The sequence below is a fragment of the Trichosurus vulpecula genome, chromosome 3 (assembly GCF_011100635.1).
Source record: "Trichosurus vulpecula isolate mTriVul1 chromosome 3, mTriVul1.pri, whole genome shotgun sequence".
NCBI classification, from domain to species: Eukaryota; Metazoa; Chordata; class Mammalia; order Diprotodontia; family Phalangeridae; genus Trichosurus; species Trichosurus vulpecula.
The window spans coordinates 295512105-295539079 of NC_050575.1; the positions used below are offsets into that span (position 1 = coordinate 295512105).

General features: G+C 44.3%; 1 protein-coding gene across 2 annotated transcripts in view; it reads right to left on the minus strand.

The window, feature by feature from the left end:
• SLC39A14 (solute carrier family 39 member 14) overlaps positions 1 to 26416 on the minus strand; it is a 64709-nt gene extending 38293 nt beyond the window's left edge. The window contains exon 1 of one of the 2 annotated variants that reach the window (XM_036751611.1): positions 26240 to 26416. The gene's annotated coding sequence lies outside the window, so the exon portion shown is untranslated. The remainder of the gene's footprint in view (positions 1 to 26239) is intronic. The other variant, XM_036751610.1, reaches the window with a different exon arrangement.
• Positions 26417 to 26975: the final 559 nt, after the last annotated feature.

The following is a 26975-nucleotide window of genomic DNA, read 5'->3' on the forward strand; positions in this document are numbered from 1 at the left end:
ACAGCTTCTCAGCTAATGAGATCCAACTACTTCAGCGTTCACAGAACTGGTAAGTCACTACCTCCATAGTGTGAGCTCATTCTGGAGAGTTAGAAGAGCACAGGCAAGGCCAGACTTACATCTCAGAGGAGGGTAAGTGGGTTGGGGGTGGGGGATGATGACGATCAGAGAACAGATAGTGAATGATTGCTATTTATTATAGTTTTCTTATTTTTTTTATCTTGAATTTCTATTTCTATTAGATGTCCTTTTGCATTACTATGAAGCGTGTGTGTGTGTGTGTGTGTGTGTGTGTGTGTGTGTGTGTGTGTGAGAGACAGAGAGACAGAAGAGGGAGGGAGAGAGAGAAAGAGAGACAGACAGAGAGACAGACACTCTGGCTGGTCAAGACTCAGAGGGGAAATGAAGTATGGATGTGCCGGTAAATATTTAATAACTGACTGCCCAAAAAATAAAATGTATGCAGGACACACTTAAGCTCAATCTGCATTACCAGCATTTTCTCCATCACTTTCTTAAGTGCAGACAATCAACAAACCAATAAGTCAAACCCTGGTTTATAGCATTTGCTGATTTCCAAGATAAAAATGTTCACACTGAAAATTGAATGATTGGTGAACTGTGGTGAGGTACTGGTGAGCTATCTAGCTGGCTCCAGCACATGCCTGAAATGTAGGGTTATGTGCAATAGAATATGTACCCATACAAATTCTAGATACCTTCAAGTAGTCAGGGATGATATATATAGTAGGCACTTAATATAAACGTTTGTAGAATTAAATTGAGCAACTGTCTAGTGAAAACAATAGAATTCATTTCCATTTGTTCTTTTCTTCCTAACCAGGGGCTCCCACCTTCAGCACCAAATGTTTCCCCATTAAAAAAGGATCTACATTCTAGCTAGTCTTAAAGGCTTAGCATTTCTCTAGCTCCTTTATTCCTGGGGGTGGGGAGGATGCTGGAATTCTTGCCTAGGAGGGCTCCTGAAGGCATGTTAACACCTGTTACTCCTAACCTAGATTTCCAGACTCAGCTAGGCAACAGTAAATGTTATCTCTGAAAGTACTAGGAGGTGCTTTATCACCTAGTCTCCATGATGGAAAGATGGTGGCGTATAAATGAGGCACTCTTAGGAAGAGATAAGGGCAAAAGTCCTTGTTCAAAAAAAAGAAGGAAGTGGATTCTGTAAACTATAGGGCCAATGAGGAGATCAAACAAGAAGGCAGAGGAGTGGGAAGCAATACAGCCCAGCTCTCTCCCTGACAACTACTCCACTAAGATTTAGAAAAGAAAACTTCTGATTGGGAAATCCAGGGGGAAAAAAACCCATAATGACTCATTTTTCCACACCTAGTCATTATAGGGAGACCCACAGAGAGATCTGGGAACACGGCTATCTAGTCAGGAGCAGATCCAGGGAGCATTCCAATGCAAGGACTAAAGGAAGGCCTGCCTATGGATATGCACCAGGGCAAGAAGAAATCCCAGATCTGGCAGAGAGAGGCCTGCTCTGGTACAGGGAGCAGGAACAGATGCCAACTAGAACTCTATCACTCACAGCCCAGAGATCCAGTGCGGACTGAGAAGGGAACTTGTATCTAGGGGTGGAGGACTAGGGCAAACAGCTGTCGCAGAGCCTGTACCTACGAGCCGAGGTCCAGCACAAAGAGAAGTAGAGAAGTTAGGTATCTAGATTGTCTATGGAGCAAGCCAGCAGCAGCTGTGTGGCTCTGACCAGCAGAGTAGAGGGGACCTCAGATACAGCTCAGATCCAGAGCCATGTAAGGCCTGCAGCAGAATATAACCAAGGCAGGAAGCCCAGGCCAAGAGAGAGACTGCAGCTCTGAATCCTCCTGAATCTGTGGAGCTTTCCAGAGGGCTGACAGGGACTGAGTCCAGAAGCTCCAGTCTCCTGGAATTCCAACCAAGGTCTGTGTTTGGGTCTCAGACCCAAACCTAGATCACGAAATTCGAAGTGCTCAGGCTGGCGTAAGATCATTTTGGACACACTGAAAGTTTGCAGGTTCCCAGCCTGAGCTATCTGTGAATTCCTTAAATAATACAACACTCAATATTCTGAGAAAGCAGCAGGAGAACCCAAGAGAACAAAAACCAGGACTAAATACAGACATCCCCTTCAAAAGTGTGCAGATCCTGGCCCTTATGCAAAGTCCAAAGTCAGAAAATAAGACTAGGAGAATAAAAAAAAAAACAAAAAAAAAAAGTCCCACCATAAGAAACTCTTATGAGAACATGGAGGCTTAGGACATATACCCTAAAGAACAGAATGACCCCAAAACATCTGCAAAGCCTCACAGAAAAACACAGCCTGGACTCGATTCAACTAGAATTTCTGGAAGAAATGAAGGTTTTTTTTTTTTAAGTGTTAAAAGTTATTTTATAAATGAAGTGAGTACTAGAGGAAAGAATTGGAAAATGAATGAGAGCTATGAAAGAAAAAATTATAAAGAGAATTGTCAACAATTTGGCACATGAGGTATAAAACCTTATGTAAACAATAGATTGTCTGAAAGTTAGAATGGAACAAAGGAAGTTAATGACTCTATGCGATAACAAGAAATACTAAAACAAAGTCAAACTATAGGTCAGTGAACTTGACTTTGAATCCTGGCAAAATTATAGAGCCTATCATTAAAAAGGTAATTAATGAACATTTAAAAAGTAATAGCAAATACCTAGCATGGTTTTTTCTTTTTTTCAAACTTATTTTTAGTTTTCAATGTTCATTTCCACAAGATTTTGAGTTACAAATTTTCCCTCCATCTCTACCCTCCCACCCACCCCAAGATGGCATGTGTTCTGATTGCCCTTTTCCTTATTCTGCCCTCCCTTCTATCGCCCCACTTCTCCCCCTCATCCCGTTTCCTCTTACTTTTCTGTAGGGCAAGACAGATTTCTCTACCCCATTGCCTGTATATCTTATTTCCCAGTTGCATGTAAAAACAATTTTTTTTAACATTTGTTTTTAGAACTTTGAGTTCCAAATTCTCTCTCCCTTCTTCCCTCCCCACCCACCCTCCTTGAGAAGGCAAGTAATTCAATATAGGTTATACATGTATCATTATGCAAAACACTTCCATTAATAGTCATGTTGTGAAAGACTAACTATATTTCCCTCCATCCTATCCTGTCCCCCTTTATTCACTTTTCTCCTCTGACCCTGTCCCTTTTCAACAGTGTTTGTTTTTGACTACCTCTAGCATGGCTTTGTCAATGGTCATTCTGGACTAACCTTATTTCCTTTTGTGAATGTAAGATTACTAAACAAGCAGATCATAGGGATTACTGTATCAGTTAGACCTTTAAGGTTTTCTGTATAGTTAAGCTAGGTTTTAGGAAAGGGTTTGATAAAGTATCTCATACTATTCTTGGGGAAAATGGAGAAAAGGGGACCAGACAAAAGAACAATCAGAAGGATTCAGCACTGCTTGACTGTCAAAAATCAATTAATGACCCAATGTCATCTTGGAAGAAGGTGGAGTGCTCCAGAACTCCTGTGCCGTGTAACATTTAAAAAAATAAATTATTTGGACAAAGGCATAAGTGACATGTTTATCAATTCTGCAGCTGACAGAAAGCTGGCAAGCAGAGCTTACAGACTAGCTGATGCCTGCATCCAAAAAGATTTTGACAGGCTGGAAACTATTGGGCTGAATCTGATAAGAGGAAAATTCAATAGAGATAAACGTCAACACTTGGGTTAAAAAAAAAACAGCTTCATAAATACAAGGTTGGGGGAGGCACAGTTAGCAGAATGTCTGAAAATAATCTAGGGTTTACATACTGCAAGCACTCTAGAAGGCAGCCAAAAAAAATGTCCAACTATGATAATATTCACAATAGCTAACATTTTAAGTGCCAGGCACTGTGCTAAGTGCTTTACAATTATTACCTCATTTGATTCTCATAGCATAATGCCAGAGTTGGGACTGATTTTTATTTTGCTTTTATATCTCCAGAGTCTAGCACAGTGCCCTGCTATACAGCAGGTGCTTAATAAATGCTTGTCAGATTGGAATGGTTATAACTCAGGCTCCATTCAGTGCCCTTTTTGCCACTACAATTTAAAGCTAACATGTATATAGTACTTTAAGGTTTGCAAAGTGATACACACACAATCTCATTTGATTTATACAACAACTCTGTGAGGTGGGTTCTAGTATTAATCACCATTTTGCAGAAGGAAATTGAGACAAGGAGCTAGTAAGTGTCTGAGGTAGGTTTTGAACTCATGCTGACTCCAAGTCTAGTGCTCTATCTACTACACTCCCTAGCTAACTCCATAGTATCAGCTGAAAAATAATAATGGCGCCCTACAATAACATGGGCAGCTAGGCGGCACAGTGGATAGAAAGAGTGCTGGGCCTGGAGTCAGGAAGACCTGAGTTCAAATTTGACCTCAGATACTTAGTAGTTGTGTGACCCTGGACAAGTCACTTAACTGGGTTTTCCTCAGTTTTCCTCGTCTGTCAAATGAGCTGAAGAAAGAAATGGCAACCCATCCATTCCAGTATCTTTGTCAAGAAAACCTCAAATGGGGTCATAAAGGAGAAGGGAATGGCAAACCACCATAGTCTTTGCCAAGAAAACCCCAAATGGCTTTGGGAAGAGTCAGACATGACTGAACAACTACATGATAACATAATACAAAAAGCAAACAAACAATAATATGATAAGAAAGTAGGAAAGGTCCAGACAAAGGGCAGAGATATCTGAAAGAAATTCCAGCTTTGGGAGGGAAAGGGGAGAAGAAAACAAATCAAAGGAGAAATGGCAAGAAGAAGGAAGGTGTAGGGAATAGTGTGAGCAAAGACTACGGGGCAGGAATGGAACAGATAAGGGAGAATCCAGCGACCAGCCCAGGTTGGCTGGAGTCCCCAGTGAAGGAAGAAGAGTGTTCAGGAGGCTGGAAAGGGAGACTGGAAACAAACTACCGAGGGTCTTGAATACCAATACGCATTTTATCCTGCTGTTGTTGTGGTGTTTGTCCTTCATTTTCAAAGAGGACCATGACATCACGGAAATGAGGACATGATTGGCAGCTGACTTATATTTGAGTGAGGGAGGGCTCTGCAGGCAGAGGGGAACCATCGAAGAATTTTGAGCAGAGCAAGGATGTACACAAAACTGACTTACATGGTGAGAGATGAGGAGACGCAGGATACAGGGAAGCCATTTGGAAAGCTATTAACAATAGTCCAGGCAAGAGCTAACGAGGGCACAAACTAGAGTAGTAAAAAGGGAGCAGATGCAATAGGTAGAATTAGAACAGACAGGACTTGGCACCTGACTTGAGGGTTGGAGATGGGATATAGGCAGCTAGGTTGTACAGCGGCTACAGCACTGGTCCTGGAGTCAGAAACGCCTGAGTTCAAATCTGGCCTCAGACATTTACTAGCTGCTTGACTCTGGGCAAGTCATTTAACTTCTGTTTGCCTCAGTTTCCTCATCCGTAAAACAGGATAATAATAGAACCCACCTCCCAGGGTTGTTGTGAGGATCAAATGAGACAATGATTGTAAAGTGCCTAGCACAGTGCCTGGCACATGGTAAGCCCTATATAAACACCAGCTATTATTATAATTATTATTATGGGAGGAAATGAACAGATTGTAGGCCTACATGAATCAGAGTCCCCTTCCTTCGATTTTTTCCAACATTACAACACATACTAAATCATCATATACCAGTTTATGTTCCCTTGAACGATTTTCTGGGAATTGGGAGTTTATTTTAATCTCTTTAATAAGATGGTATTTAGTTGATTAAAGGATACAGAGGAGACTATGGGGAGGTCCTTGTGCTTTGGGAAAGAAGGAGTTACCCGGTCTCTGCTAGGAGCTGAAAAACCTGGATTCCAGCCTGTTCCCTGACTTCTGGCTTGCTCCTTGTCTAGTAATGGGATAATATACTGAGCTTGCCTCCCAGGCCCCAAGTTAGGAAATTCAATGGAGGTGGGGGTAAATGGAATCACTCCTAGAGGCCCTAGGTTAGGATTCAGAACAAGCCAGTGAGTGAGAGGTGGGGGTGGGGGGTGGGGAGGAGACAGCTGAAAAGGGGGTGCTGGAGTTGCTGGCCCCATTTTCTGACCCTGGAGCATAGGGTATTTTTAGTCACTCGATGTTCCTGCTTAAAATGGTGTTTTAATTGTTCTGGTTGCTGAAGAGGAAAGTGAAAAACTCCAGACCATACAAGCAGTTTCCAGAAATCTCCATTGCTCATGGAAACTCTGAGCTTCACTCCCTACCACTGGCCAACTGCACACAAGTTGTGGGGAAGAGGAGGCAGGGAGAGAAAGGGTGAAGAGATGATGGTGTATAGAGCCAAGAGGAAGCTATACTGTGTTCAGGCAGGGTTGTTAACCAGCCCAGGGGCTTTGCAGGTCAGGAAGATGGGGAGTTGGGGAGAACCACCTTTGCAGGCACACAAACAATTTAGACAAAGGGACAGGGAAAACGAGAAATGACAGAGTGGCACAAAGGGAGGGGAGAAAGAACCACTGATCCAGGAAATCCTACCCAGAGTCCTGGCAACATGCAAAGTCAACAAGGTTCTTTGGTGCAGAGCATCAAAAGAAGAAGCCAAAGATTGGGGCAGGGGAGAGGAGAGAGCAGTGATTGAAGAATCTTCTTTTCCTTCAGGCTTCGTTGGTCTACCACCAGGCCCAGGCAGGAGAATGCAGAAAAGCACACTAAACTTCACCACAAACTCATGGCCCAGAGCTGAAACATCTCAAATGCCTGCAAGTTCAGCCCAGTCTCCTTCCCTCCAGAGGAATGGAACATGGTGGGCGTGGCAGCTCTTTCCATTCCCACTTGACTCACCAGGATCTGAGCAATCACCAGGTTCTTTTCAGCTGTGATCAGTTTTGTTAGCTCCCCTCAATAAGCATCTATTAGGCACCTACTATGCATAGATGGACGGGTATACATAGATGTGGGAAAAATAGCCCCTGAACGCAAGGAGGTGAATGATCATTTTCAGACTTGTAAGTAAGGTAGATTTTAGTGTGAGTAAGGTATATTTTAGTGTGTGTAAAGTGGATTTTTGTTATTATTTCTTAGAGTTCAGTTTTCTAGGATCTATGGCCAGTTTCTCAGGATCCATGACCATGACAATCTCTGTTTCCCAGGTATTAGATATGAGTTCCCAGGCTTTAAAACATCTCCACCATGCTTGAGCAGCATTATATAAGGATAAATAATACAAACGTGTGCTGAAATTGTAAACATCCACTGCGACTGCGCAGTGAGATATAGGGATGAGGTGATGTAAACTTGTGAGGCTATTGCTGGCAATATGCCTTCTTTGTCTGATGCCCTACAAAACAGGTGGGCAGAGGTCAGTGAGTTGGGGAACCTTTATGGTTGAATGCACAAGCTGGGATGCTGTGCACCTTGATCGGCCCCGTCAAGGATTGGGAGGGGGAATCTGTGTTTGCCTCAACTGGCCCCCATTGAGGCTTGACCGGATTTAGGGGAATCCTTTAGGGTTGAATGCACAAGTTGTGCCCATCTTGAATCTTGACTGGCCCCATCAAGACGTCGTAGGGGTAGTTGTCCCTGCTTCTCGCCGGCCCCTGTGAGAAGGGTGATTAGGGAATGCTGTAGGAGTTTGTAGTGCTTCCGTTATCAGCAATACTGTGTTACAGAAGACTAGACTAGGATAAAGCTTATTATTAACCCCTTTGAAGCTGTCTTTCCTGTCTGACCAGATCAAGAGCGAACCTCTTAGAGGCTGGAGTCCAAGCCTCCAGTGCCTCCTGTGCATTATCTGTCTAACAAGACTTCACATGAAAAATAGCCACTACTTGACTAGTATCCCTAGACTAAGCTGTCCCTAGAGAGAGCATTTTGAAGGCATAAACTTTATTAATTTGTTTTTTGGCCTACGTATCAATCAATCAAAAAGCACTTATTATGGGCCTACTATGTGCCAGGTAGGGCAGGTAGGCAGCACAGTAGATAGAGTGCCAGACCTGGAGTCAGGAAGATTCATCTACCTGAGTTCAAATCTGGCCTCAGACACTTAATAGCTATGTGACCCTGGGAAAGTTACTTAACATTGATTGTCTCAGTTTCCTCATCTATAAAATGAGCTGGAGAAGGAAATGGCAAACCACTTCAGTATCCCTGCCAAGAAAACCCCAAATAGGGTCACAAAGACTTAGACATGACTGAATAATAACAATAAAATGTGTTAGACACTGTGCTAAGTACTGCAGATACAAAGAAAGGCAGAAAAAAAAAGTCCCTGTCCTTAAGGAGCTCACATTCTTCTATTTTTTTAAAAAAATATTTAATTTATTTATTTTCAGTTTTCAACATTCATTTCCATAGGTTTTAAATTTTCTCCTCCTCCCTCTGACCTCCCTCCCCAAGACGGCATGCAATCTGCTATGGGTTCTACACATACATTCCTATTAAACACATTTTTACACCAGTCATGTTGCATAGAAGAATTATAATGAATGAGAGAAACCATGAGAAAGAGAACAAAACAAAACAAAAGAGAAAAGAGTCTGCTTTACTCTGCATTCTGACTCCATAGTTCTTTCTCTGGATGTGGATGGCATTTTCCATCATGAATCCTTTGGATGAGTTTTAGGTCCTTGCATTGCTGAGAAGGGCTAAGTCTATCAAAATCAGTCCTTGAACAGTGTGGCTGTTACTCTGTACAACGTTCTCCTGGTTCTGCTCACTTCACTCAGCATCAGTTCATATAAGTCTTTCGAGGTTTTCCCAAAGTCCGCCTGCTCATTATTTCTTATAGCACATTTGTATACCACAACTTGTTTGGCTATTCCCCAATTGATGGGCATCCCCTCGATTTCCAGTTCTTGGCCACCACAAAGGGTATATAAATATTTTTGTACATGTGGGACCTTTTCCCATTTTTATGATCTCTTTAGGAGGAATTCACATTCTAATGGGGGAAGGAAACACGCAAACAACTATGTACAAACAAGATAATAACAGAATAGAATGGAGATCATCACAGAGGTTAGGTCTAGGATGGTGAGACTTGAAGGAAGCCAGGTAAGCCAGGAGGTAGGGAGATGAAGAGGGAGAGAATTCCAGGCATAGTTGGTCAGTCTGAAGATGGTACATTGGAGACGGGAATAACGAGGAGGCCAGCGTCACTAAGTCTGTAGAGTATGTGGATGGGAGTAAGGTGTAGTATGACAGGAAAGGTAGGAAGGGGTCAAGTTATGAAGTATTTGGGAGCCACTCCAGTTACTGAAGAGGAGGGAGGCACGGTCAGGCCCATGCATTATGAAGATAATTTGATAACTGAGTGAAGGGGGGAGACACTTGAGGCAGAGAGACTAATCAGCAAACTGAATGTGACCTGCACATATTATTTCTTAAATGTTAGACAGGGTTAGGATTGTAGCCCTAACTCTATCGGATGGCTTCTTTCTTGCTGCCAGAAACATTTCTATGTCTTTTACATTCTTAAAATACTCACTTGATTTCTGAGCTGCCTTTCTTCTCATCTGTTATTGTCCTGTATTTCTCTCTTCCCTTTCTGGGCTAAACTCCTTGAGAAAGACATCACACTTCATGCCTCTACTTCCCATCTGCTCACTCTCTTTTAAACCCTCTGCAAATCTGGCTTCTAACCTCATCATTCAACTGAAATTGTTCTCTCTAAAGTTACCAATGATCTTTTTTTCACCCAATTATCATGCATTTTGGGTGGTTGCTAGAATTCTTTTAACAAATGAGGGCAATGAAGCAAAATGGATTCCACTAATGATCTCTTAATTGACAAAAATCCTCAGCTTTCTTGATCTCTCTGCAGCCTCGGACACTGAAATCATCCTCTCCCAAACACTTCCTCCTCTCTTCTCTCGGGTTTTGCGACACTGCTCTCTCTTGCTTCTTCTCCTACCCATCTGACTGCTTCTTCTCAGTCTCCTTCACTGGCTCTACATCTGGGTCACTCTCTGTGGGTGTCCTCTGACGCTCTGTTCTGTGCCCTCTTCTCTTTTTGCTCTTTATTCGGTGATTTTATCAGATCCCATAGGTTCAGCTGTCATCTCTATGCAGGCGATTCCCAGATCTATATATCCAGCCCAAATCTCTCCTAAATTCCAGCCCCTCGTTGCCAGTGGCCTCTCGGACATCTTAATTAGATGCTGGGGACGCATTTCAAACTTAATATGTGCAAGACAGATCTTACTCTTCACACCCCGCCTCCAACTCTAACATTCCTATTACTTTTGAGGATGCCACCATCTGCTCAAGTCACCCAGGCTCACAACCTCGACTCCTCAACCCCACTCACCCCATGTATCCAGTCTATCGTTCCATCTTGTTGTTTTCACTTTTACAACATCTCTTGTATATACTTATTCTTTATCCTCACACAGCTGGCATTCTCACGCAGGCCCTCATCAGCTCCCCACCCCCAGCTCCAAACTGTTGCAACAGACTTCTAATTGGTCACCTTGCCTCAAGCCTCTCCCCACTCCATCCCCTCATCTACTCAGCTGGCAATGTGGTCTTCCTAAACTTCAGTTTCACCATGCCGCCCCCTGCCCCTCCCACCCCCCACCCCCCAAGCAATAATCTCCAATGGCTCCCTCTTACTTCCAGGATCAACTATAAAATCCTCTGTTGGCATTTAAAGCCCTTCATAACTTTTCCAGTCTTCTTACATCTCGATCCTCTCCACGAACTCTAGCACCAGCTACCCTTTTTACTGTTCCTCCCACAGAACACTCTATATGCTAACTCCATGAATTTGCCCTAGCTGTCCCCATACCTGATATGTTCTCCCTCTTCACCTCCACCTCCAAGATGCAGCTCAAATTCCACATTCTGCAGAAGGTCTTTCCAAGTTCCCCACATTGCTCGGGCCTTTCCTCTGAGATTGTAATATTAATTAAGGTGGGACTTTTTTACTGTTTTCTCTTTTGGAGCACTTATTTAATCAAGTGCCCTTGCTGAGTCTGGTCTTTGTTTCTTTGATTAAATTAGGAATCTTCGATGTTCTCCTTGCCGCAAGGGAAAGCCTGGTTTGCATGGGTTTGAGTGACATGTTTGTGACACCAGACGCTTCTAGGCCACATGGGTTTGAGTGGCACATTGTGATGCCCTTTGACCCTGAACAAGACATAAAAACCCAGAAGTTGACGTTCTCCCTTGGGGCTCTCAATCACTGGAAGAGTGGTGTGGGACTCTGGGCAGCCATTTTAAGAGCACCCAGCTTGTAAACCCAGATGTTGATGCTTTCCTGCTAACTATGAATTGTGATTTGGTCTGTTTGTACTGTGGATGTTTGTAATTTGTTTGTATTTGCTCTGAAGTTCAGGGTGCTGGCTTTTCCTCCTGAACTAAGTGAATGATATTTATATGTTGGATTAGAGTGGGATTGTTAACCCCTTAAAATTACTTTCCTTAGTAAAGCAGATCAAAAGAACCTGTGTTAGTGGCCTTCTATGTGCTGGTTGTTGTTGGTTTTACACAGCCACAGTAGCTGCTAGCTGAACTGTTGTTACAGAGATTTACCTGCATCTACTCTGTGTACATCCTAGATTGTACACAGTACTTGCATGTTGTCTTCCCTGTTAGAATGTGAGTTCCTTGAGGGCAGAGACAAGAGGCTTCTCGTAGAAGGTGAGATTTTAGCTGGGACTTGAAGGAAGTCATGGACTTAATAAACGCTCATTGACTTGACTTGGCCAAGGATGCTAGGAGGTAGAGATGAGGAAGGAGAGAATTCCAGGTAGGAGGGACAGCCAGTGAAATTAGATTCCAAACTGTCTGGATCTGATGGTCTTAGAGAGTTGCTGTGACCTAATATTTCACTGTCCTGTGGTCAGCCTGCTGATAAGCAACTAAATCCTTGGAAAACAAACATACAGCCTGTCCTTGGGCCCGTACTTTTTCCCCCACCCTGGGGCCCACGCTTGAAAAGTTCCATCAGTTTGCATACCTTTGCTATAACCTTTGAAACACAGAGGTCACTCTCTTTGATATCATGATGCATAGGAGGAGGATTTTAGTGGAATAAGACAATTTGTTGAATGAATGAATGAATAATATATAGAAATATACTTAGAAAGATTGAAGTTGCCATTAGTTGCTACTGCAAAATATTGCTTGGTGGTCTAGAATTTAAACTTACTTGTATGCTCAGACTCCAAGGCCTATGACCAAAGGGGTCTCTTGACTACTCTTAGGAACAGCATTCTGCTAAGAGCAGGAAGCCTCGGGGGTGTCTTGGAACTTAGTTACTTTCTGCCTATCCTATCCTAAAAAAAGGAACCTTCTGGCAATGTGGACCAGAAAGTTTATACAAGATATTTTCTCCAGACATTTTGGCCTCTCTGTATCAGAATCTGTCAGTCTTTAACTCTGCCTAGATGTATATATATGGCCAATTCTCTCTTCATTCTCAGTAACAATTGAAGGTGAGTAGACTACCAGTCATTTCAATTCATAGGCAACCCCACCCCCAAATATCCATCTCAGTCCACAGGCTCTAGTTTGGAGAAAATTGGGGGAATTAGGTCAGGACTTTAGAAAGTATTTATAAATAAAGGTTAAACAAAATTCAATTTGTTTCAATTAAACACATTTATTGAGTGCCTACTTTATGCAAAAAGTCTAAGACTGCATGACTATCTTCCAAGATAAGCCTAGATAAATCTGGGGAGGTCGATAATTAGGCTGACTATTGGGTGAGTAATTTTTTTGGCCACAGCAACTACCTTAAACTACCTAATAAGTCATATAAGTGTTAGTGGAAGAAGTACCCTACCAAAGAACTTGGGGACCTCTGAAGAACTGGGAAACAAGGGAAAAAAGTGACTAAATCATTCATACCCTCTGACCCAGAGATCCCACTGCTGGGCACATACCCCAAGGAGTTCCGAGACAGAAACCTGTACCACAATAGTCAGTTTTTGTGGTAGTGAAGAAATAGATATGACATAGGAACCCATTGATTTGGCAATAAACAACTTGCTATTTATCATTATACTGAAATTGCCCTCTCCAAAGTTATTAGCGATCTCCTAGTTGCCAAATCCAATGGCCTTTTCTTAGCCCTCATCCTCCTCGGTCCTCTGCAGCCTTTGACTCTGTTGATCATGATCACTCTCTTCTCCTCGATTCTCTCTTTAGGATTTTGGGACACCGCTCTGTCCTGGTTCTCCTCCTACCTAACTGCTCCTTTTCGGTCTCCTGTGCTGCTGGATCCTCCTCCTCCAGATCATGCCCTCTATCCATAGGTGTCCCTCAGGGTTCTGTCCTGGGCCGTCTTCTCTTCTTCCTTTACACTACTTCCCTTGGTGATCTCATCAGCTCCTGCTGATGATTCTCCAGTATGTCTGACCTGCCCCAGTCTTTCTGCTGATCTCTAATCTCCCATCTCCAACTGCCTTTCAGACATTTTGAACTAGATTTCTAGTAGACATCTTAAACTCATTATGTCCAAAACAGAACTCAATATTTTTCTCCCTAAACCCAGCCCCATTCCTACTTTTCCTATTACTATAAAGGGCAACACCACCCTTCCAGTCCCTTAGGCTCATGACTTAGGAGTTACCTGGATTCCTCACTATCTCTCATCCCCCACATTAAAGCTGTTTCCAAAGCCTGTCAATCTCACCTTTTCAACATCTCTCAAATATGACCCCTCCTCTCCTCTGACATTGCCACCCCTTTGGTACAGGTCCTCATCACCTCACACCTGGATGACTGCAATAGTAAGGAATAGTAGTGGGTCTGCATGCCTCAAGTCTCTCCCCACTTCAATCTATCCTCCATTCAGCTACTAAAGTGATTTTCCTAAAGCACAGATCCAACTATGTCACTCCACCCCACCCCCACTCAATAAACTCCAGTGGCTCCCTATTGCCTCCAGGAGCAAATACAAAACACTCTGTTTGGCATTCAAAACCTTTCATAACCTAGCCCCCTCCCACTTTTCCAGTCTTCTTACACCTTACTCCCCAAAATGTACTCTTCTATTCAATGGCACTGGCCTTCTGGCTTCTCCACAAACAAGGCACTCCATTCTCTGGCTGTCCTGAATGCCTGGAACACTCACTCTCCTCCACTCTAACTACTGACCTCCTGGGATTCCTTTAAATTCCAGCTGAAATCCCACCTTCCACAGGAAGCCTTCCCCAACCTCTCTTAATTATAGTGCCCTCTCTCTTTAATTATTTCCTATTTTTCCTGTATATAGCTTGCTTTGCATGTATTTGTTAGTACACAGTCTCTATGTTAGAAGCTCCATCAGAGCAAGGACTGTCTTTTACCTCTATTTGTATCCCCAGGGCTTAGCTTAGAGCCCGTCCAGTAGTAGGTGTTTAATAAATGTTTATTGAATGAATATGAATGCAATCAAATAGTGTTGTGAAAAATAACAAATAGGAGAAATTCAAAGAAACATAGGAACTGATATGAAGAACCAAAAAACATACGCACAATGTGTTGAAGAAAAATATTAATAATAATACTACTGTATTCTGACTTTAGGCACCAATCCACCAAAAAGACATTTTTATTTATCATTAATCTATATCTATTTTGAAAGAAAGTAAAAAGGAGATTTTTAATACACTTCCACAATGACAGCAATAACTCAAATGGAAAGGATTAAAAAAACAAGCTGAACATAGCACTAACAGCCAATCCTGGACTGGGAGAAGAAATAGGAAAGCGTACTAGCTAGCATTCTTTTGTTGGAGAAGTGAGGGACAACGGGTGTGTGATGTCAAAAACAGTATCAAAACGCAGCTTAGTTGGTTTTGTTTAACTGGTTTTTTGTTTTGGTTTGGTTTTTGGTCTTTGATCCTAAAGAAAGTTCACTGGGGGCAGAGGTTAGGGAAAGGAAGCCAAAGGGGAGGGATATATCTGGAAATGACTGTTTTGTTGAAATAAAAAGGATCAATAAAATTTTATAGAAATGTGCAACTCATTATGTCAAGCCTGAGATACTGTGGTCAATAAGATGCTCCCTTCCCACAAGGGACCAATGGAGTATCAGCACTTGTGTGTGACTGTGGGATGGGGTGGTACTGGCTATATATTTGACTAGGGGAAAAGTCAGAGGGAAGATACATAGAACTAGGGAAAGGTCACTTAGGAACAGAAGAAATGATAGATCAGTAAAGACAGGTGAGGAAAAACCAGTACAGAGCATCTGGGGAAGAAGACAGTTTTCTAATTGTGAAAGGATTAAATTAATGCTAATCCCCAGGCAGCACCTTCGATGTACTAGCCTTTGGGTGAGGGTGGGGAGGGAGAGGCGCTAGACTCTGACAGTGGTCCCTGAAGCTGCAGCCAAGGACTCATTTTATCTCTTTTCCTTGGCAGTCTTTTCTCTAGGCCTACTTTCAAAATTCCATGGCTTTCTCCAACTCTTTTCTCCCTGTTTCTTACCCTCCCTAAGGGGAAGGTGCTGATAGCAGTGACTTGCCACAACAAGGGAAAGGATAATGTCAAGGACAGTGTGACCTTGGTGGCCAGATCCCTGAACAACAGAGGGCATACCTGGACTTTGGCCAATTCAGATCAGACAGAAGCATGTGAACTTGTCCCTGAGGCAAAGAGAGAGAGGCAGTTAGGTGATACAGTGGATAGACTGCCAGGGGCATGGAGTCAGGAAGACCTGAGTTCAAGTGTGGCCTCAGACACTTAGTAGCTGTGTGACCCTGGGCAAGCCACTTAACTCGGCCTCAGTTTCATCATCTGTAAAATGAGCTGGAGAAGGAAATGGCAAACCACTCCAGTATCTTTGCCGAGAAAACCCCCAAATGGAGTCATGCAGAATTGGACAGGCCTGAAACAACTGAACAAATGCAAAGAAAGTAACTAAAGTATCCACGTCCTTTGGCCAGAGATCCCACTGCTAGCTAGCTATATACCCCAAAAAGGTCAAAGACAAAGCCCCACCTAAGATGCCAGAATGTTTATATCAGCACTTTGTGTAGTAGTCAAACAAATGTCCATTAGTTAAGGGAATGACTAACCAAACTGTGATTCAGGGAGGTAATGGAATAGAAAAAACCAAGTCTAGGAAAATAGAGAAGCATGGGAAGACTTAGATGAATAAACTTTATGCAAAGTTAAGTAAGAAGAACCAAGAAAGCAATATAGAAAATGTAAATAGGAAAAAACCTAACTAAATAGCTAGATAAATGCTGCTTAATTATAATGATCAAGTCTGACCCTGAAGAAGAGAGGAGAAAATGTACCTCCCTTTCTTTTTTAGGGGGAGGCTAGGCTGAGGAAGAGGGGAGGAGGTATTGAACCCGGTCAGACTCAGTTCATATGTTGCTAAATTACTTTTTAAAAAATCCTCTCTTTTTTAATTTTGTTATAAGAAATGAATCTCTAGGGAGGGGAAGGATAAATTTGGAAAAGGAAGGTGATATAACAAAAAAAGCTATCGATAAAACTGGTGTGTGTGTGTGCGCGCGCGTGTGTGTGTGTGTGTGTGTGTGTGTGTATGTGTTTAAGTCCTAGCAGACCAAAAAGCATTCTATTACCTGAAGTCAAGAAGTCAAAACCAGGTTCTAGAAACCAGGAGATAAATGGAAATCAAGAAACTAAAGCCATACACTGCTCATGATAGGTGTTCAATGAATATCTATTGCCTCTGCTCCATGTTGGAGTAAAAACCAGTCCTAGGTATGCATGGCTAGCTCTCATGTCTACAAGCGAGACAGTACAGTACACAGGTGATCCCACATAAGGGCAAAGGAGAAAAGAGAAGGAAGTCAGTAAGCATCAATCAACAAGCATTTCTTATGTGAAGACAAAAGTGAAAACAGTCCCTTCCTTCAAGAAGTTTACTTTCCCTGCAGAGGAAAGGGGTCGGGGAGGTAGAGAATCCTAACTAAAGGTGTAGAGGGAGGGAGAATGGGAGCTCTCTTATGAGGTGGCAACAGGCAAACATTTCATAGGGATTGCAAGGCAGTTCTTTGTCAAAGTGCTTTCAAACACTGGCATGTGAGAGGCAGAGGAAGTGAGCACCTTCCTTCCCAGGGCTCCTGCAGGGCAAAGGGAAAAAAATAAAGAGATCTGGAGTTCGAGGAAACTTAAGAAACCTCTGTTCCTTATTACCTGTGCAAGCTTGGGCAAATCCTTTAGGGACCCTGGGGCTCAGCCTCTTCATATGTAAAATGAGATTTAATTTCCTTTCTAGGTCTAAATCTTAAATGAAGCACCATCTCATTTAGTCTTCAAAATGGCCCCATGGCAAGTGGGCTCATGTAAATGGTGAGAAACCAAGTCTCCAGTCACATCAATACCTCCCAGGGTTGCTTTGAGACTCCAATGAGATAATAATTGTCAAGTGCTTAGCATAGTGCCAATGCTATATACATGTTAGCTACTACAATAACAACAACAAATTATTATTCATATTATCAATAATTTGTATTGATTATACTCTAATAGAATATATTTATTAGTTAATTTTATTATTTATAATTTAAATTAATAGACTATAATATTAACATGGTATTTAATAATTAATCAACAATTTAATATTAATTAATATACTTTAAATATATTTATTTTATAATATATCCTTGGTTGTCTATTAGTATTAATTACAACATGATTCATGTTTATTTTAATATAGTCACAATTCATATTTATTGTTATTATTATTATTAAGCACAAACCAGGCATTGTACTAAGTGCTGGAGATTCAAAAGAAAGGCAGAAGCCAATCCCTGCCCTCAGGGAGCTCATTTTCTGATGGGGGAGACCACATGCAAACAGCTATGTTCAAACAGGCTGAATAAAGGCTAAACTGGAGATCAGAAGGAAGGCATTAGCATTAAGGGAGATCAGGAAAGGCTTCTTGTAGAAGGTGGGATGTTAATTGGGACCTGAAGGAAGCCAGGGAAGCCAGAAGGTGGAGAAAAGGGAAAGAACTCCAGTGAAGGGAGATGGCCAATGAGAAGACCTACTTGGGAGATGGAGTATGTTGGGCAAGGAACAGCAAAGAGGAAGAATGCAAAGGTCCAGTTTATGAAGGGCTTCAAAAGACACACAGAACATTTTATACTTGATCCTGGGGGCAACAGGGAGCCACTGTAGTTTATAGAGTAGGGTGAGAGATGTGGTGAGATAGGTGCTTTGGGAAGATCACTTTGCTATCTAAGTGGAGAGAGATCTGAGGCAGGCCAATCCACCAGAAGGCCACTGCAATAGTCCGGGGGAAAGGTGATGAGGGCCTGCACCAGAGCGGTGGCAGTGTCAGAGGAGAGAAGGGGCCATATTGAAGAGATCATACAAAGACATAACTGACTGAACTTGGCAACTGATCAGATATTATGAGAGGTGAGAGTGAGGAGGCAAGGGTGACACCTTGGTTATGGTGACTGGGAGAATAATGTGATATCCTTCACAGTATGAAAGGGGAAGGCTTGGGGTGTCTAGGCTCCCAAATTCAGGGCTACTTTTCATAATGCTGTAATTAGGGCCTGCCAAGAGGGAAATTAGCTGGTTTTTAAAATCTATTTATTTGCTTATTTGCTCATTTGTTTGTTTATTGAGCAGGGGAGTGATGTGATCAGTCTGATAGCTCAGAAGTTTTTTTTTTTGATGCCAAAAGAGCATGGATTCACAGTGTGTTCTTCTACATTATCAAGCATCTTACTAAATCACTGAATGTTAGAGCCAGAAGGTCTTAGAGCTCATTGACCCCAACCTCCTCATATAAGTATAGAGAGAAGAGCTTACCTAAATTTACAGAGCTCATTAATGCCAGAGCCAGGACCAGAGCACTGGACTTGGACTCCTAAGCCAACATCTATTATGTGATCCAACAAAAATAAAAATATTGTGGATTCAAATTCAGTTCAATAGATCAGTTGTTCTTGATATCTACAGAACTAATTCCAAGGGTCCCTTTGCCTCCCCTCTGGCCTCAAGATTTCTGAAGCCAAGTGAGACAGGAATGTTGTTTTAAATAAATGTAGGAATGAATGAAGGAATATATAAATCTTAATGGTGTTCAGTCATCAAATATTATTGACAGAGAGCTTATAGTACACTGATGCTGGTTCTTGGAACCAGTCTTCAACCATACCCTCAAAGACCTCAGACTAGTAGGGTAGCCAAGAAAAACATTTATGCAATCTGATGTACAGATTAACATGCTAATTACAGCTCCTGGCTAGGGACAGAGTTGAGCAGAGTTAATATAAGGAGCCTTCCTGGAAGACCTGAAGGAGGTGGGCTTGGTACTGAAGATGGAGAGGGAGGCTGTTCCTATGAATCTAAGAGGTTTGAGAGGGGTGAGATGGTTGGCAGATCTAGTCCGGGTGGTGTAAAGTTATGGAAGCATAGAAGTTAGTGGAAAGAGATGGCAAGTCACCAGTTTAGCATCTATTATGTGCCAGGCATTATCCTGATCACTCAGGATACAAAGAAAGGCAAAAAAAAAAAAAGTCCTGCTTTCAAGAAACTCATGGTCTAATGGGAGAGACATCATGCCAGCAAGTAGGTATAAGTAAGACATATACTAGGAAAACTGGAGATCATCAACAGAAGGAAGGCACAGGGACATTAAGGGGGATGTTGCTGTTCAGTTGTGTCTGACTCTTAGTAATTCCATTTAGGGTTTTCTTGGCAAAGATACTAGAGTGGTCTGCCACCTCCTTCTCTAGGAAACTGAGGTAAACACTTTGCCCAGGGTCACACAGTTAGCAAATGTCTGGGGTCAGAGTTGAATTCAGAAAGACTAGTCTTCCTGACTCCAGGTGTGGCCTCTATCTACCACACAACCTAGCTGCCCTAAGAGGAAATAGGGAAAGGCTTCCAGTTGGAGGTGGGAGTTTATCGGGGACCTGAAGGAAGCCAGGGAAGCCAGGAGGGGGAGATAAAGAGGGAGAGTTCCAGGCATGGAGGGGACAGCCTATGAAAAAACCCAGAGCCAAGAGACTGAGTGTCGTGTGAAAGGAATAACCCAGGAGGTCACTTCCTAGTCACCAGAAGGTTAAGGTGAACAGATCATACAGTCAAAGCATTTTGATATCTGATGATCAATTATGTCTACCTTCAAGTGTTTTAAGTTTTGGTTAAGGCAGCTAGGTGGCTCAGCAGATAGAGGGCTGGTCCTGGAGTCAAGAAACCCTGAGTTCAAATTAGACCTTGGACACTTTACTAGCTACATGACCTTGGGCAAGTCACTTAACCGATGATTGCCTTAGTTTCCTCAGCTGTAAAAAAATGAAAATAATAGCATCTACCTACTTTCCTTCCATGAAATAAAGACTAAGATTGGTATTTTTGGTATAAGTAAATCCGTTATGAGGAAAGGCGGAACAGTGCTAACCATTTTCTCCAATGCCATTCACTCACTCCCTGATATGATAAACTGACTGAGGATTCAGGCACCCAAAGATCTGGAGACCAAACCTGGAAGCTGTCTCTGACCACTACTAGCCCATCAGCTCTTGAGGCAGAGACAGCATTTCTCTATGCATAACCATCAATAACCAGGACTCAGCAAACCATTATTAGTTCGGGGTTTCTACCTACTTTCCATGGTGGTTGTGAGATCAAAAGAGAAAATCTTTGTAAAGTGCTTTGTGAACATTAAAGTACTTTAACAAATTCTAGCTATTATTATGTGGAAGAGGATTTAGATTGCAGGGAATCCCAGAATCTCTGATTTGAAAGGGACCTCATCTGGTCCATCCTGAACCAGACCAAAAATTCCCTCTGCTGCAAACGGTCACCCAGCCTCCTTCCACTAAAAGACCTCCCATGTTGGGGAACTCACCACCTCTAGAGGCAGGCAGCTGGTCCCCACTTGTGGATAGATTCAAGTACCACCAAAGTAATTACAAGCTTCAAGTCTCTCAGGTGGGCATTAAAGGCCTTCACACAGTCCATATAGCCTGAGAATGCACATAAAACATTTTGTCCCACTTGACCCCAGAGGACAGAACAATAGGTGTGATAGGCAGATCTCAGCTCCATACACAGAAACCAGACAAACAGAGTAGATTAGTCCAAAATCTGAATGGGCCGACTGCCTCAGGGGAGGGGCTAGGGATAATCTTGGACCTCTGCTTATCAGTGGTGGTAGAAGAAGATCTATCAGCTCTCAGAGGTTCCCCTCTTCATTTTTGAGATTCTTTGAATGCTTTTGTATTGTTCCCTAGCTCAAAATCTTTTCAGCTCTAATTCCTGGAGTTATCCTCTGAACTTTCAGGAGATGTTAAAAAAAAAAAACAAACCCACCAGAAAAATCCCTCAACAATGACTTTGAACGCAAGTCCACAACTAATGAAGAAAGGTGGGCATTTCTCCCAACACAGGCTTCAGAGCAGAGGGTAGGAAGCCACTAGCAAAGCTTTATCCCTACTCAGATTCTGTTGCCTTTATCGGGCTGCTTTCTAAGCAGAATCTGGTTACCCAAATGGCCCTCTTCCAAGAAAAAAAGGCATTTTCCTTCCATGAAATAAAGACTAAGATTGGCATTTTTGGTATAAGTAAATCCGTTTTGAGGAAAGACAGAACAGCGTTAACCATTGTCTCCAGTGTCATTCACTCTCTGATATGATAAACTGACTGAGAATTCAGGCACCCAAAGATCTGGAGACCAAACTTTGCAGTATAGACACAGACAACGTGGAAGCTGTCTCTGACCACTAGCCCATCAGCTCTTGAGACAGACAGCATTTCTCTGTGCCTAACCATCAGTGATCAGGACTTAGCAAACCATTATTAGCTTCTTGCTGTACCACTTACAAATCCTCTATACAATCTTTCTGCTCTAGACCAACTGGACTAATTCACCATTCCCTGAACATATGTTCAATTCAATTCATCAAGTGTTTATTAAATATCTATTATGTGCTAGGCCCTTGGTGAGATGCTGAGAATACTAGGACAAGCACCCATGCCCCAAAGTGTCCATTCTATTGGAATACCTTTTACTGCACCTCACCTTGTCCTTTGCTCATACTAATCCCTCCGCCAGAAACGTCCTTCCTCCTTTCCTCCTCCTGTCTAAACCTTCCCATCCATCAAGGCCTGGGCTTACATTCTACCTTCACCATAAAAGCACCTAGGCTGACCCTGATCCTTCCAGAAGTGAGGGGTATGAGATAAAGAAAGGCAAGCGGAACACAGCAATGGGTCTATTCCCAACCAACCTCCTACAGGGGGGAAAACAGGGGAATGTGCTCTAATCTGTTTCATTAGAGCTCCTTTATCAGAAGGTGACAAGAGCTCTGTGGCAGATTCTCCCAAGACCTTGGGCTGGAATGAAGGTCAGGGAGAAAGCTCTTAAAACCAGAGCATGATTTGTCACCACTGAATCAGTAGCCCAAGAGAAAAAAGATGACCAATATCCTCAGGGAGAAAGGCTAGGCTGGGGATATTCTGCAGAACACGTGACAGAAGAGGCCAAGTAGGCAGGCAGAGGCAGCCTACCCATCTTTATAAATGAGAACATTCTACTTCTGAGTCTTTTCTCAATATCCCTCACCCACCCCTCTGAGTGTCCACATCCTACTCATCCTTTCTGGCTAAGCTCAAGTCTTAATTCCCCTAGAAGTCTTCCCTGAAGGCCCAACCCACACTAACCCCTCTGAATCACTCAGACACTTAACCACTGCCTGGATCACTCATTTGGCACTTGACCTATATGGACCTGATGATGCCCAATTCTGGTTTTTGGCTTTTACTCTATATGAAAAGTATGTGCACCTCATTCTGACGTGAGAGTGACCGTGGGCCCACCAAGCCAGCAAAACACAAGCTCAGGCAGGCCCTACCTCATTGGAAAAGATTTCAGAATGGGCCAGGTGCCTATACCCCCAAAGAGATCAAAGAAAGGAAAAGAACCTGTAGGCACAAAACTACTTAACGCAGCTCTTTTTGGGTGGCAAAGAACTGGAAACGAAAGGGGTGCCCATCAAGTGGAGAATGGCTCAACACTGAAGGCAAAGGAATGCAATGGAACATTAGTGTGCTCTAAGAAATGACACAAAGGATGATTTTGGAGAAGCCTGGGAAGACTTTTATGAACTAATGAAGAACGAGGTGAGCAGAACCAGGAGAATAACTGACACTATAAACGATATTGAAAAACTTAAGAACACAGATCATTTTGGAGACAATCATCCTTAGATTGGCCACAGGGTGATGAATTTTTCAGGCACCATGGTGCAGCAAAAAAGCAGTAGGCTTGGGGCAAGGAAGACCTGGGTTCAAATCCTACCTCCAACCCTTTCCAGCTGAATCAACACGGGCAAACTGCTTACCCTCTCAGTTTGTCTCCTTCTATGTAAAATGGGAATCATAAAACCTGGAGTAACTAACTTGCAGGATGGTCACTTATGTGATAATGTCTTTACATTTACCTTGCAAACCAAATGCCAGTTATGATTGTTAATATCAAAGCACAATGTTTATGGAATATTGTCTACTAATGCTCAAAGGTTCCGAGACTTGCCCTGGTGGAGGGAGCACCCACATTGAAGAAGTCACAGATTCTAGAAATACTAAAATATATATGTGTGCTTCACATCTCCCTCCTCTCCTTTCCTTGACCCCTTTTCTCCCCTGCCCCCCAAAAAGATTGTAAATTTCTTCTCCCACTTCTCCCATCACAAGAGCACAAAGAAGTTTTTCCATGTTGAATGAATGAACAAATGAACATAAGCCACTGAGGTGATGGTGCTCCAGGTACCAAATAATCAAAACCTCTTCCACATACCTGAGGGAGCTTCCTTCTCCAATTCAGCCGCTGATGTTCTCTCACTAGGGTTGCTGACCTGGTCTCTCCCACAGAGACTCGTACTCCTGCCTCACCTTCTAGCTGCCCTCTTGAGTCAGCTCTATCCTGTTCCCTCTGTTTACCTTGGCACAGCGTTGGGAACTGGGAAAAGGGACCGAAGCATGCTGGGCCGAGTGGGGAGGAATCTCCTTTTGGAGGAAGAAGAACAGGTCCTGTACCTTTTATCCCCATCACTTTTGACTAAAGGAAGGGGCTGGGGATCTCTTTTCTTATACTTTTCCCATAAGAGAAGCTCTTAATCCAAGTCTCTCACTGCAAAAACCAGTCATCCAGCATGGTTTAGGAGAAGCTTTACTCCCATGGACAAAAACAACTGATCATAACCTGGGGGTCCGAATACCTTGTTCTAGCTAGTAATTGCCATGTGATTCCACACTGTCTCTCCTTTCTTGACTCAAAAGAAATGTTCTCCAAAGCCTAACCCCACGCCTTATTTCTAGGGGTTGTTCTGATTTCGAATGATCATCAATAATAAAATTTATCCCTTTGAAGGCCCTTAGGTATGTAACAAACCAATCAATTCAATATACATTGATAAAGTAGCCATGCCTTATGCAAGACACTGAGCTCACCTCACTGTAACTCCCTCATTTTTTTCAGACAAAGAGAAACTGAAGTCCAAAGAGGTATCAAAGATTATGGGATTGTAGATTTAGAGCTGAAAAGGACTTCAGGGGTCATCTAGTCCAACCCAGGAATTTCACAGAGGAGGAAACTGAAGCCCAGGACAGTTACATGACTTGCCCAAGACCATACAGATAGCAAAGCAGCACAATCAGGATTCTAATCCACGTTCCCTTATTCTAGTTCTGTTTAGCACTTTCTCCACTGTAGACCACATTGGCTAAAGCCAAAATTAGAACCCAGCTCTCCTGCCTTCCAATGACTAGGAATGTGTTCACTTTTCTAACAGCCCAGGAAGAAACAAAGAGTACTTGTTTGAGGGTAAAAAAAAAAATTACTCCTCATAATGAGGGCTTGCTACCTATAATCTGTATTCCACCAGGCAGAGTCAGACTAGAGCTATTCTTGAAATTCTGCAGCCCCTTCTCCCACCCCTACCCCCAAGGCCAGAGAAGAGGGCTCACAGTCCCACTCCAAACCATACACCCAGAGTTATCTGAGTCACCTAGGCAACTCTATCAGCTGGCAGCTCTGCTTGCTCAGGACCTATCACCTCATTGGCAAGTTCCTCCTAGGGCGAGAGCCCAGAAACTCTGGGAGAAGATGAGAAAGAGAAACTTTCCTTAATTCAATTCATCAACAAATTTTTATTAAGCCCCTACCAAGTTTAAGGCCAAATGCCAAGTCCTGGGGCTACAAAGTTGGAAAATGTTGGTCCCTGTGCTCATCCAACAAACATATATTAATTTCCTATTAAAGTGCCAACTAACTGCTGGGCACTTAAAGATTAAAAGTGTAAAGAAGCTTATATCGTATTGAAAATTATAAGAACCCATAGCCTGGGGAAGGTGGGCGGGGGACCCAACACATCCTCTCTTGACAGAATACAAGGCAGAGTGTAATGTGGGCCAAGGAGAGCTCCAAAAAGCTTTAGGAAAATGTATGAGAAAGAACATTTTCAGCTGGGAGGAGTTGGGGAGGAGGTGACTGGGGAGAGGGGAAAACCAGGGAAGGCCACGGACAAGGCAGCCCCTGGACTGAGCCTTGAAAGAAGGATTCTGGAAGGCAGAGCTATGCCAGGCATGAGAACCTTGGCCTTCTTGAAAGTCTGTTCCCTGATCTCCAATGCACAGCTAAGAGTTCAAAACGCGAGGGGGTGGGGTGCTGGGCAATGCCAGGCACACGGTAGGCGCTTAATAAACGTTTACTGAATGGAACTATATAGCCCCGAAGGTCTGCCTCCTGGGCTCCTGCGCCGTCCTCCCACGACCTCATTGGCAGGGCTGGGGGGCAGCAGCATTCTCACATGGCCGGGAGGCGGCCCAGGCACAAAGAAGGCAGGAGGCGGCGGCGGCAAGGTTGGAAGCCAGAGCCCTCAGGAAGCCACCTCCGAGAACTTCCTACCACGGACCGAGACGTGTCCGTCTCTCCCTCCTCTTCTGCCCTCTGTGCCCACGGGGACCGGCCCGTCCTCCCTGCGGCACTCATCAGGGTCCACTGACAACCTGGGTACGGCGTGTACAGGTGAGGAAGCTGCTCCAGGCCACGGGGCTCCCCCCGCCCGGTCCCTTCCAGCATCTCCCCATCCCCCGGGGGCACGGGCGCGTGCCCGGCTCGGGCACTGCCCGGAGGTCGCGGCGGGGCGGGCTCGGGACAGCGTAGCAGCTGCTCCCCGGGTGCCAGCGCCCCAGACGCCCTCTCTTCGCGATGCTCCCGCTCCACCGGGGAGCCCCGCGGGGCCGCCACGCGCGCCGGCTCCCCCGCCGATCCCGGAGCCCGCTGGCTCGCTCACCTGCGGCTCCCGCGGCGGTGACCCCGGCTTCTCGGCGCTCCTCGGCACCGGCTGGGCCCTCCGACACCGCGGCGATGACTAGCGGCGGCGGCGGCAGCTCTGCGCACTCGGACCGGCTGCAACCTCGGACGCCCCCCCTTCCCCGCCTCCGGCCCCCCCCCCCCGCGCCTGTCTCCCGCCACCGCGCGCATGCCCGACTATATACCCCGCGCGTCAGCAGCAAGGGGCCACCCACCGCGGAGCCCCGTCCTGGCTCCGCCCCTCCTCCCGGCCCCGCCCCGCGCCCCGCGCCCGGGAGAGCCCCGGAGGCTCGGACAGCCGCGTGTTCGCCGGGGGTCCTGCCGCCCAGATGGGATGGGCCGGGCAATGACCGGGAGAGGCGCGACGCGCATCCGTGCCCCTCCCCGAGGACCGGAGCCGCTGGGGCGAGGAGGTTAAACACGCGTGAGCTCCGTGGACTCGTCCGGGGAGGTGGGCAACGCCACGGTAGCCTACGAGGTCTTGGGCAAGCGTCCGCACTACACCGGGTGCCGCCTGGTTACTTCCCCGTCTCGTGAGGATGCGAGTGCCAAGGTTACTCCCCGATAGAGGATGCTCTTCTCGGGCAGGGGAGCTGCACCGCTCAGTGAGACTACAGGAGGCTGACCCAAGCCTACCTTCCTCCAGCACCAGCCTGCATGGACACTGAGAATGATGCCAGCGGGTACAGTTCGACCCGGCTCCACTCGGGGGAAAA